This window comes from Betta splendens, chromosome 5 (genome assembly GCF_900634795.4).
Source record: "Betta splendens chromosome 5, fBetSpl5.4, whole genome shotgun sequence".
NCBI lineage: Eukaryota > Metazoa > Chordata > Actinopteri > Anabantiformes > Osphronemidae > Betta > Betta splendens.
Genome location: NC_040885.2, coordinates 16,727,006 through 16,739,810, shown reverse-complemented (window position 1 = coordinate 16,739,810; position 12,805 = coordinate 16,727,006). Strand labels below are relative to the sequence as shown.

Sequence of the window (12,805 nt, the reverse complement as noted above, 5' to 3'; positions counted from 1 at the left end):
ATGATTACAAGCCGCCGGGCACAAATGAATACAGCCAAAGGTTTTCTTGTCAGCAGGTTTTCTTAAACGAGGCAGCTGATAAAAGTTCAGGCAGTTTTTAAAGTAACATTTTACGGCTGAGTTTAGATTCGAGGGGGAGGTTTTACAACATGCATGTTGTTTGTATGTACAGTAACACGGGCTGATGGGATACGGACATTCTCCACAACGCTACGTGGTTGAGGCATTGGGGGGGGGGGCATTGTACACATTACACATGAATGAGCTGGGAGGGTGCCAGCCGTAACAGAACTTGACTTCCAAATGAATAAATGAAGGCAATTAGTAGATCTGTTTACAATGTTGTGGAGACAGAAGTAGGTCAAACGTGGCACAGACAGGAGGGAGGAGGGAGCCGGCGAAGCAGAGCCAGGGGCTGTCGCTGGTACCTACAGTGATGAGTCGGGGAATTAGGACATGAAAATGCCGTCTTTATTAGCGATGACTTTTAAGTGAATGTCATATTAAATCACAGGGGAACCAGTGAGGTTTATTGGAAAAAGCAGTGTTTTGCGATCAGTGCCCCGTGTTTGATGTGTGAGCGCGTGAGGCCGCCCACGGCGCCGGGCTCTGACTTACGGGGTCGCGTGGACCCTCAGACACCCACGGGTCGTCCACACTTCCACGCACTGCGATGTGTGACACTTAGCCTGTGGTTAGCGTCCAGCATTAGGCTCGTCCACATACATTCAAAAAGCAGCGCTCACCCCAAAAAACCTCTGCCACTTAGAGGACAAAGCTCCAGCTTCAGGTCGTCACGGCACCAACATTTACACTATTCTCTGGGCACCGCAGAGAGATTCCTGTAAATTCATTTACGTTGGATGGAAACTTTTCTCTGGATCCCAGCGTGATTTTATCTTAAGTAAAAATGTCTTCTTTTTTTTCTTGTTTGTTTAGTTTATCGGTCAGCGCGGATATTGCGTTTTATGGCTCTCTATCCAGCCACTGATCTTAATGGTGCCGATGGATGTCTGCAGGGAACAGTAAAACGGCACTATGTCATCGCAACATGCTCGGCCCCTAATAACTGCAGGATGCTGGGACGGGGACCCGGGCGGAGGCAGATGTGACATAGGGGACCGATTCCAACCTATCACCACAACACAGTCAGCGGCCTTGTCTGCGCTGCATGCCATTATCTCAGGGCATATGCATTATACATGCAGATACAGTGGTGTATCTGAAATTGCTGTTAAGGGTAGGGACCAGATGAAGGGCACTGCTGCTACAGTCAGATTTATCCATGCATGCCTTTCTCCTCCCTTCGCTCTCCTCGCTTCTGTCTACTCTTCATAAATCTCATTGTCGGGCTTCCCTGTTTAATGGTGACCTCAAGCAGGCTCCTGTGCTGCAGAAGCTCTGGCGCTGCATGTATGATGAGCATAAAGAGGAAAGTCAAAGTGACCTCCAGCGCCGTGATGAAAACCCATGCAGCCCAAGTGCAATAGAGGCTCTTCTATAATTCAGTGACCGCAGCAGAAGACAGAGCGAGCTTTTCTTTCGCTTCGGAGCCGAGCATGTGCTGCAGCGGCCGCCCGGCGCCCCCGATCCTCAGTGTTACTTAAGTGCAAGAAGAACAACAAAGGGTAAACAGAGGAGTCCGACCAGGCCGTGGAGTGTTCTCTGGACCGCTCACCGGACGCGAATGGAGAATAAACGTGGTGAAATGCGAGCTGTGCTCTAAAGCCGCGAGTCTAGTCCCAAAAACCTCTCCAGTCGGCTCTTTGCTATTGTAGCATTTGTACTTGGTTCAGTGGGACATCCAGACACGAGCGCTGCAACAATTTGATAGTCTGCTCCCATCTTCTGAGTCTCTGTCTGTTTTGACGCTGCCGTTTCTGTAGAACTAAGCCATTTTTCAGCCCCGACTGATTCGCTTACAGATGTGCGGGGCTGTATTGCTTTTGCATGCGTGAAACAGCGTGATCTGGCAGTGGAAACAGTTGGAACATTGCATTTGAAAGAGACTAGGCTGAATGAGAGGAGCGATACGCGCAGCACAGCGTGTCCATGTGAAGTGCGTATGTCCGTCGTTCCCTCATCTCCGCACACGGAAATCACAGAAATGATTCCAAAAAGGCCGATGTGTTTCCTGGGCCCCTCCCTCTTTGCCCATACGGCTTCTTGGGGTGGAGGATGCCAGGTTGGAGGTAGCTGGCACGAATAATTACGATCAAAGAAATTACAATGCAAAAAGAACAGCTGCTGCCTCCACTGCTGACAAATCACTGTGAGCAATAGGAGGCAGCAGGGACGGAGAGCGAGGGGAAGACAAACAGGAAGCAGGAGGAGAGGTGCTGCATGTTCCGCTCTGACAGAACTTTTCCTCTAAGTATCTGCGGCTTCAAAACCCATTTAACATTTAATCTGCAGTGCAAATAGGATCCTTTGGTGGCAATTCACTCAAAAGCTGAACAAATACAAGCATCTGCCCAGATTATTTCAGTCTGTCTCGGTGATCAGCCGGCTCAGCTTGTCCTGACTCTGAAACTGTCTCATTTTCTAAGTCTCTGACGCTGATTTTGGGCAAATGCACAGAAACCGGCTCTGTTCAGGGAACGACCCGGTTGAAGTGCAGAGATCCAGCAGGACTAGCAACACAGGTAGATTCACCTTCGCTACGTATAATGTGTCCTGCTATAAAGGAGAGGTGCTCAAATTAAGAGTGACCTCTCAAGTCTATGAAGCCGGTCCACTACCCCCCCCCCCCCCCCCCCCCCCCCCCCCCCCCCCCCCCCCCCCCCCGGTTGAAGCCCTGCTGCTCTGCTAACACACAGGCTCTGGGCCTCGTGTAGGTGAGCGCGTGGAGACCTTTCTGCAGATGTTGCACTAACCAGCCACAGGGTTCTCCCGTGGGAACGGATTCCGCATTCATGTAAAAAGTCAAGCTCATCACCGGTGGTCCTGACGTTTCCCCCAGAGATTCTGCCGTCCCCGACCACAAGGGAAATGTGTAAACGAGGAAAAGGAACTCCAGCGAAACGGCTCCAGCACAATGAAGACTCGTTCAGTGGTTTATGAGGAAAAGCCTGACTTCCCTCAACCTTCTCAGCTTTTCTTCATGACCATATGTCGTCTGCTTCGACCAGTGCCAAAAAGAAATCATGCAAAACACACACATCAGCAAACTTGCGCTGTTTGTATCAACAACGGTGTGACAATCTGGAGGCGATGCAGCATATTGCACGGGCGCCATTGCTGCATGCTGAGCGCTGCCAAAGCTGCCATCTGGCAGGTGAGCTGCATGCTTACCTCACCCCCCCTCACCCCCCCACACCCCCCCGTCTGGCCGTCTTCTCCTGTCTTTATTAGTCATTCTCACTCCCGCTGCCAATCTATTTCCACCTCTCGCTCGTCTCTCCAGCTCTGCATCACCTATTCCCCACCTTTATCTACCTTTACATCCACTTCCCTCCAGGCCGGGATCACACACTGAAATAAGCACGAGCGTGAAGATTGGAGGCAGGAGGAAGGAGAGAACAGAGTGGGGACGGCAGTGCTAGTTCGCTGGTTGATGTTCTGCAGTATTCTCCTCTCTCGCGCTTTGAGTCACTTCTCTTTTTCTGGCTGCTCTCTGATGTATACGACGCGCTAGCGAGCGCTACGCACGCACGCACACACACACACACACACACACGCACACACACGCACACACACACACACGCTGTACCGACCGCGCTCACGATCGCCAACTCTAACGCAAACACACACTGGGGGCTCGTCTGCCTCCTCGGGCTGTAGCATCTGAACAGTCGTGTGTGATCAGCGTCTCCGTGGGCAACCAGGGTTGCGGTGGGGGTTGGAGGTGGGGGGTCTCCAGCTACGGGGCTGCAGCCGCGTGGCTGCTGTGCGCTCACACACCGTGTAATTGCGTTACATACACTAATTCGCCCGATGCACTCGCAGCGGCTGCGCGTCGCCTTTGCCCCTGACCCACATCGTGCTCCCTGATATTCACACAACTCCAAAATCAATGCCACAGATTGGACCGGTGGTCATTTAATCAAAGGCTGCTTCTCGCCGCTGGAGCGGTGTTTTGTTGCTGCTCGTCAGTGGTTGTGTGAAGCTCATCAATCTCTGTAGGAGCCAGAGATAACACTTAACTCCTGCCTTGTGGGTGAAGACGACAGAGACAGATGTTCCAGATGATCTCACCTGCCCCGGACCGGAGCTGCCTCCAGGGTCAAACTACTCCAGCTTAATGCACTTTAAGGACGCCTGCCTCACTGAGTTCAGGCGCGGCCTTTGTTCCTCTGGCGGCATTTGAAAAAGCTCCGACGCACCTCGCCTCGCAGGTCGAGCCACACACTTCATGTTTCATAAAAGTGATTTCTTCTTTGAAAACTGATCACAGTGCTGTTTGGATCCTCCCGAGGCGCGGGACAAAACGTCACTCAGCTCTAATCAGGCATTTTAACGGATTTAATGCAGTGGCACAAATATCAGAGACAGATATTTCAGCCCCATCATTTCCATGTAGGACCAAATGTGTCTGCTAGAGGCCATAAGGCTTTAACATTGGTTTAATTAGGACTTTGACTCGGTTAAACCCCCTACGACCCTCCAGATTAACACAAATCACCACAACCTGAACCTCAGTTGCATTTATTACTGAAGACCGACGTGGAACTAATGTGCACATTCATTTAAATTCTAAAATTAGCAGGCAGCTGATAAAGTGCTGGAGCGCATGACTGGCATGAACGAGCCGAGACAGGAGCCAATCGCCCCCCGTTGGAGGGGCTTTGGCCGCTCTGGAGGGGCCAGGAGAATCAGAGAGTCCAACTGGCCGGCCAGATAAGGCAGGAGGCAGCGAACGCGGCGAAGGGGGGGTTCCTGCGCTCTGCATGAGGCTGAGTCAAGGAGCCACCAACCCGCCGCCGCCGCCCGCTCCTGCCCTCAACAAAGATGCCCTCGCTACAGCAGCGTGTGCTGGGCTCCTAGGGCTCAGGCTCCACCTCAGCCGCTAAAGCAGCAGCTCCAGCCGGCTTTGTCTGAAGTGCAGGGCTTCGTTTTGCCACTGATGACTGGGTGAATTGCACCATTGCTCAGTGCTCTGCCTCCTGTCTGAGTCTGAGCATCTGGAGTCACTCTGCTCCCGGAGCCTCGGCGCACGTCTGTTGGTTGTTACAGGTGGCCGCTAAGAAGCTACTTTAATAACCGACGTGCGGCATTTTCACTGCACCCAAAGTGCGCAAAGTCCACGGAACTTGCCGCTAACTGCGCCGGATCGACTACTCACCTTGACATGAGAGCGGACTCCTGAGTAGCGCCGAAGCGGTGCTGTCGCCGGCATCTGTCGGGAGCGTCCCGCGTCCCGCGTCTCGCTCGGTGAATGCGCGTGGACGCAGAGCTGCCGATGGGTCTCGGTTACACGTTGCCGCGACGCGACGCGACGCGCAGCCTGTGGACTCGCGTGGACCACGGTGGGCGTCTGGAGGAGGCAGCGGAGCAGGAGGCTGAGTGGAGTGACCCTCCCACCTCCTCGTGCAGGGCTGATCCGCTCTAACAGGCTGCCGCTCTCTCTCTCTCACACACACACACACACACACACACACACGTCTCTGACGCGTGGACGCTACATGAAGTCACCCATCAGTTCACTTGCACCTCACGTACAGTGTGCGTTTTCAGACCCAGCCTCCGTCGCGTCATCCTTTGGCACAACTTGAGCGCAGCGCAATAGGCGTCATTTTGCCTTTCAGACGCAAAGTTGACTGTGCGAACCGTTTATAACGTTAAACATTAATGCAGGAGGAATAACATGAGTTTGCACCGAAAAGCTGTGGACATATGTATTTATACACAGCGCAGCGGCGTGTCCGCGAGGTCTGACGGACTGATAACGTCATGTATTCGTGCTTTTATTTTTAGTGTAGGTTTTACTGTCTGCTCCACTGGTTCTGCCCACACTTTGCATTGAATTGAATTTTTTGATAATCCAGAAGTCTAGCGCAGAACGGCAGGCGCAGGTTCCCTTTGAAACGCCGCCATCTGTAGGACGACGTATGTAAAAGCAGACGTTTTATGTTGCGACGCCTTGTTTGACCCAAGAAGCCTCGTTATTCAACTCGTTTGTTTGCTGCATCCAAGTTGAGTCTCCAGACACTTATGGCTGTGTGTAAATGGAGCAGGAGGCTGCACACACACACACACACACACACACACACACACACACACACACACACACACACACACACACACTGGGGCAATTAATGGTGTGTCCTCATAAAACTCACCGCTTCCACAGAACTGCTTACATGGCTGAAAAGCTCAGTTGGCACTTTTGACAGTTTTCGGGGTGTTGCTGGGGGTGGGGGGAGCTCGGGGTCCATCAGCCAGCTGTCTGCCCCTCATTACCCGTCGTTTGGTGAGTTGGAGATGAGTTGGGGGTGTCAGGCTGCTACCTGTTAGGGCCGCGCAGCTCTGGGTGGGCGCTGGACTCCCTGAGGGCTGAGCAGATGGCAGCTGGTCCTCGCTGGCCCAGCCTCAGGTACTGCAGCCATGACCTCCTGTTACTCACACACACACACACACACACACACACTGCAGGTTCAGGACAACGAGGCAAAACGCACACGTACAAACAAAAGCATGAACACGGACTCCAGGCAGCGCTCCTGCACACGAGCAGGGGTTTAAATAGGTGCAGTTTGCCAACACACACACAGCAACACGTCAGGCATCTGCAACATGAGGATGGCCTTTTGCTTTTACGCTGCATTTACAATGGTTTTAATATTCTGCATTTAAAGAACTTTTAAGCTGCAACCTTTAGAATGTTTGAAAGATTCTTAGAAACGACAGAGTGAAAAGGAGAGAACGCATTTCACTGTATTCATGAATGTGTGTGTTTGTCAATGCTGCTCAAGGTAATGATGTAAAATGTAGGTGCAACAGGGATGGAAGAAGCTGTTCTGTGCCCTCTGAATCCAGACCGCACACACTTCAAAGGCCTTTTGTTATAAGACGTCATAAGCAAGAGGAACGCTGTTCTTCTACTGTGGGACAGGCAGATGTTCCAGATGTTCAATGACAGACCTGAGCAGTCACAAGTTCTTCACAATCCCTCCCTAAAAACCGGTTCCAAAATGACACACTTGTGTCTTTGTGCCCCGATGTGGCTCCACGGGGGTCGTCCAGCTCGGCAGCAGGCACCCGAGGGGTTAAAATGCCTCCATCGTCAGCTCAGGCACCACTCGGAGGTGAAGCCCGGCTCCGCTCGCAGCAGTGACGCGGTCCTCACACACCATGGAGCAGAAGTGGGTTCAGTCAAGCACCTGAGGGCACTCCGACATCGACGGCTTCATCAGCGCTTGTAATTAGTTACTCAGGTAACCGCGGCGGTCACTCACACGGCTCTAGCGTGTCTGGCACGCCTGGCATTTTACTACGCCATTGTTCTGATGTATTCATTAAGATTATTATGCCGTTGCTCCGGGCTTTACTCGCAGACAGGACCCAAGTGGTGCAGCCGGCTGGATGCGATGTACTTCATAAAAAATTACCATAACAACACAAAGCGGTGGAAGGAGGCAAAGGGAGGCGAATGCAAATGGAACGGCAATAAAGGAAGACCGCGGGGCCAATCAAGCTGTCATAACACACAGAATAATACCAACTGAAAACCATTAAAACCTTTCACTCCCAGCCGTTGCACCTCACTGTGCAGAGAATAGCACTGAGAGGCCCTCATCGCGCTCATTTTGCCTAAACAATCGTGCATAAACACCAGGCTTTATCTGACTCACATCCATCATCTCCAGATTATAATGAGACATTCATCAAAAGCATCTTATGCTGCAGAAAAAAAAATATCGATTCCCTCCTCCGTGTGTTGTTGTTGTTCCTGTTTAGACTTCTCATAGAAATCTCTCTCTCTCCTTTCTGCTGCACTGGTGACATAAACATTTTCAGACGCGCCGTCCGCTCAGAATAAAAGTAGCACCTGGTGCATTTTTCACGTGGCGGCGATGGTTCACGTTCGGGTTAATAACATGTTTGTGTGACGGGATGAAATGCTGCTGCAGCAGTAAAAACACAGCCGCTGCGTGAGACTTTATTTTCACTTCATTCCACGTACACCTGCTCCCGTGTGTGATTAATTTTGAGTCAGGCTGATAAAGCTTCATTGTCCAGCAGTTTGTCTTCAGAAGTGAAGCCTTTACTGAGAACAAATGTGATGCACTGTACAAGAAAGACTGTTCTGATTGACAAAATATGAAATGTCACCATTGTTACATTTTAGTCCCACACATTTCTTGGGCACATAAATATTCATGAGGCATGAGAAGTAAATTACCAATCAACATCAACGGGTGTCTCACTATGTCTATTATGTTTTCTGTGATTTAGACTCCTACTGTAACAAAGGCTGCAGTGAGTGAATTAAGGTACCTGCTGTGTCATAACATAAACTGTCCTAATATCTGTTAAACAGAGATGAACTGCAAACAAGCGTTTGCCAACAACCCGAGAGACTTATTCGCTGCTAAAGACCCCAGAGGTGCAGCCTCAGACGCTCACACTTCTGTGTCGCACTTCTGTGACAGTCTGCAGTAGCTTCACAGCCCCATTATTTATAGCTTGACTGTGTAAAGGCAACAAACTGAGGCAGAAGCAGTTCACTGTTCCGCCGGAGCTCCTCCACACGTTTACGGCCTTTTTCCCATCTAACGTCCAGGGTTGAGTTTGACGTTAGATTCTGCCTCATCATTAGATTTGGTGAAGTTTGCACTGCAGCAAATCCAGCCAGCGTTCTGCTGTGATAGCGTTATGTGTGACAGACACATTAGTCTTTGTCCTGGAACGCTGTAACAGTGAATGTGAAACATGATCTGGACTGTTTGAACGTCACATTAACGGCGTCTACGCTCCCACGCACAAACAGCTGCTTTCATCCTATCAGTTCGTTGTTAACACCTTTCGAAAGAAATCTGGAAACAGGACCTATTGTTTTAAAGTTTACCACATCTGCTCTCATTGAGAACTATTTGCCATGAGCTTTAGTCTCAAACTGCTTTCACGGCCTGTGTTTTTGTCCTGTCTTTGGCTTCTCCATCTTCCGTGAAGCACTCTACGTTGCAGGAGTCTGGATGGAAGGTGCTGCACAAACGCAGCTTTCATTAGTTCTGAGTGGAGACCGACAGGCGCGGCAGCAGTGAGCGACACGCCGCTTCAGCGTGAAGGCACAAAATGGATGCTACGGACTCCGGAGCAGGACTGAACCTCTGCCAAACACAGGTTGTGTTGTACAGTGGATGTGTGATTGCCTGAGCAGCCGGTCACTGGGTCACATGATTATGTTGTAGCAGTTAAAGTGGACGACAATTCAGGACCGAATGCGCCCAGAGCTGCCAACGCGATTCCCTCACAGTGTTTGCAGTTAAAAAGCAGCCTGCGACTCTGTACAAGAGACGTTAGACGAGATGTTGATGTTGATGTCAAGTAATAATGTCAAGGATTTCTTGTATAGAATTATTAGTTGAGTGAAAATCTTTGACCCGCCATTCATGCATATATTTGTAATTCAATTTTTAAATCCCAACTGGAAACGTGTCTGATCCAATACACATCAATGTTTAACAATGACTGACACATTAACTTTCATGAAAATTTGTTCATTTTTTTAATGAACTGATTTTAGAACGTCATATCTAAAATATAACACGTCGCTAACAACCTGTTGAACAGGACTGTCAAGGTTTTAGGTCGAGCCTGGTGATACAGCAAATGACCACCTTAAGGTTTTAATACACGCATGCGAGGTTTCAGGCTATACATTAACAGACAGGAGGCTGTCGTCAGTCCCTCTGACATTCACACCTCAGTGAAACGCAAACACAGAAGCAATTTGCACCTGCGCTGAGGCTTTTCACATGCTGCATACATGCGAGTGCCAGGGTGACCGAGCTCTGTGTCTTCCTTTGGTCATACTCTTATATCTTTGTATATTGTGAGACTTAGTAACGTGCTCTGAGCTCCGTGTATGAAACATTAGATCATAAAACTAATAAATCATTAAATAGTAACTGATCCACTGATATAGTGAGTTATATGCGTACATTACAGTAGAAATATGTAAATGATTAAGGCTTATTATTGACATGTTGCTTAAAAGCTTTTACATAGAATCTCATTTAAAGTGATTTCAGTGTTATTGTGTCATTGACTCACTGTTTTTTGATGGTGAGTCACTAGAAAAGTGAAAAATAGAACCTTAGAAATCCACAAAGCACTGCAGGCAAGGTTGCATCCAGTTTCATCCAAGTTCAGTTCAGATAAAATGACTCACTATTTTATGCTCTTTTCATTTTCAGTTTATTTAATTTGCAAACAAAATAAATCTGCCCATTATGTGACAGAGACTTCACTCAAGCTCTTGACAAATGAGAAATAAGGAGCAGATTTCCACCTACGGTATCTGGGCTTTATAAACAACCCACTTCCTCCACTGATTGAACTGAGAGTGCAACAGTGTCTAAATGAAATGTTCTGATTTGTTTACGTGCGCTCGCTGTTTATCATGGCTTTATTACCCTCATTGACTCTGAAGGCATTTTGCAGGATGCTGCGTCCTCCAGCTCGACGGGCGGAGGGCGGGAGCCAATTGTGTGTGAATGTGATATGAAAACACCCAGTTTGCCCATCACTCATGCATTTTAATCAACTGACATTTGCTGACATTTTGTGGCTTCACATTTATTCTTGTGCTTAGGCTGCAATAAATTCACACTGTAAATACTGAGGAAACTAAGCAGAACGAGACGAGCAGAATAGTTTAGTGCTGATGTGGACTTGGTTGGATTCAGATAAAGTTTCAAGTTGGGTTTCAGTTCAGTTGACCTGTTCTTTCCATGGAGTTTATGGCTCCGTCGCTCTGCTGTGCATTACTTAGACTGTGCACGCTTGGCTTGAGCAGCAGCTCAACCTGTTGGTTGTGTATGTCTGCCTGTTTGTGAGGGTCACCTCCTCTGCAGACAGGTGGACAGAACTTGATCAGGTCACTCCCCACACCCTGTGGAGCAGGATGTTTTCCTTTAACGCCTCCTCACTGCACCGTCTGACTGTTTATGTACAAGAAATGTCAAGCAGTAAATGAAAGAGGTGGATTAAATAGAATGGAATTCATCTATAGGACACAGTGAAGTCTGTTGGGAAGGGGTTATAGGCCAGAACCACGTTTTATTTTAATGTTGAATCTGTCATATTTACACAAACATCACACCCTTTTTTACCGAAGACAGAAAATCTTGAATATGTTTGACCTTGTTTAGGAGAATTCATTTGCATCTGGCTTATTGGGGGAAACTAATTTTGTGTGCAATGTAAATTGGCTTTTCCTTTCTGAAGGAAGAGCGCTGCATGTGTAAATATTCAGCAGGAATAGACCGAAATCCGTCCTGCAGCTACAAATGGATGTGCTGAAATATAAAGTAGGACTCCTCAGAGTCGTATGGAGTCAGTTGGTTTGGTCAGAAAGGGGGCAGAGGTGCAGTGTTGTGGTGTTGAATGGGAAAATGAAGGAGTGAAGAAAATGTCTGTCGCTGACATTTACGCAGCAGCTCGGCATCACCTCTGAATTGGCCCCTCTTCAGATGTTCTAGGTCGCCTATTGAAACCTCAGCACAAAATGTCAGAGGAGAGTTTGGTTTAATCTGTGGTGGGGGGGTGAGTACCAAAGGCTTGGAGTGATGATAATTCTTAAATTGGCTTCTGAAAATAGTGGCTGATGAGCCCTGCCAGGGCATATGTTGGACACTGGCTCCATATAATGTGTGGCGCTGATTAGATCTCTGCAGGGTTTCTCTCACTTTCAACCTTATTATTGGATTCTTTCACAATACAGCGGGAAGATGAAGCGCGGGCTCACAATGGAGTTTAATGTGTGGTGCCTCTATCTGAGGCTTTCCGGCACAGGAAATCATTGCACAGTGGTTGAGCAAATAAAAGAAAGCGAGGCCGAGGAAGCGCTGTTTTTTGGAAAGGATCGGTGGAACATATGACTTTCATTATTGGGCTTGTTTTCTGCACTAAAGGTGAGCAACGGCTTCTGGGAACGTGTTAATTCTCTAAACTTTAAGTTATGCGACTGTACTGTGAATTTAGATGAGTTTGTTTCTATAACATGCACTGTGTATACAAGGAACTCTCTTTAATTGTACTAACCTTCATCTGAAGCAGGCGGTGGATGAATCACCTGCCTCGACCAGCTGAGGTGAGGTGAGGAGATGAATTCCAACGCTGAGCCCCCTTTCACACCACTTCCTCCCTCCTGTAGCTGGATAATAGAATGACAGCACGTTCTAAACTGGTTAAAATCCCGGTGTGGAACTAGACGGAGAAAGAAAGTCATAAAAACTACCTTTTCGTCACCAACAAAAAGACTTATTTGACTCCATTTGGTTTTAAATCTACACTCTTCATCTGTTGTCGAGTGGTTGATCTCCCTGGAAGCGTAACATTTGTTTGCACTTTCTTCTGTGGAGTCAATTAAAATTGCCAGTAGCTGCACCCAGTGTAAGTCGTAATTTAAAACATGTTTTCACTCGCAAGCTTGAGATAAAATGAAGGATAATGATCATATCATCCCCCCCGCTGGTTTAATCATAATAACAGTAAACAGCCGAGACGTGAGAAAAGCAACAACTCAGAAAATGCCATTTTAATTAGGAAAGAAAACTCACAAGAACAAATGCTGCTAATTTAACTGTCCCTGGGATCATGTTTCTCATGTCTGCAGGTGTTGGAGGAATTATAGAAA

General features: G+C 48.4%; 2 protein-coding genes across 18 annotated transcripts in view; one reads left to right on the top strand and one right to left on the bottom strand.

The window, feature by feature from the left end:
* The window catches only part of LOC114855266 (plexin-A2-like), a 56,486-nt gene extending 50,908 nt beyond the window's left edge, over positions 1-5,578 (bottom strand). Inside the window, exon 1 of one of the 3 annotated variants that reach the window (XM_029150285.3) lies at positions 5,285-5,578. The gene's annotated coding sequence lies outside the window, so the exon portion shown is untranslated. The remainder of the gene's footprint in view (positions 1-5,284) is intronic. The other 2 variants (XM_055508993.1, XM_029150282.2) reach the window with 2 other exon arrangements.
* LOC114855320 (olfactory receptor class A-like protein 1) overlaps positions 1-12,805 on the top strand; it is a 99,576-nt gene that overhangs the window by 70,055 nt on the left and 16,716 nt on the right. The window lies entirely within an intron of this gene.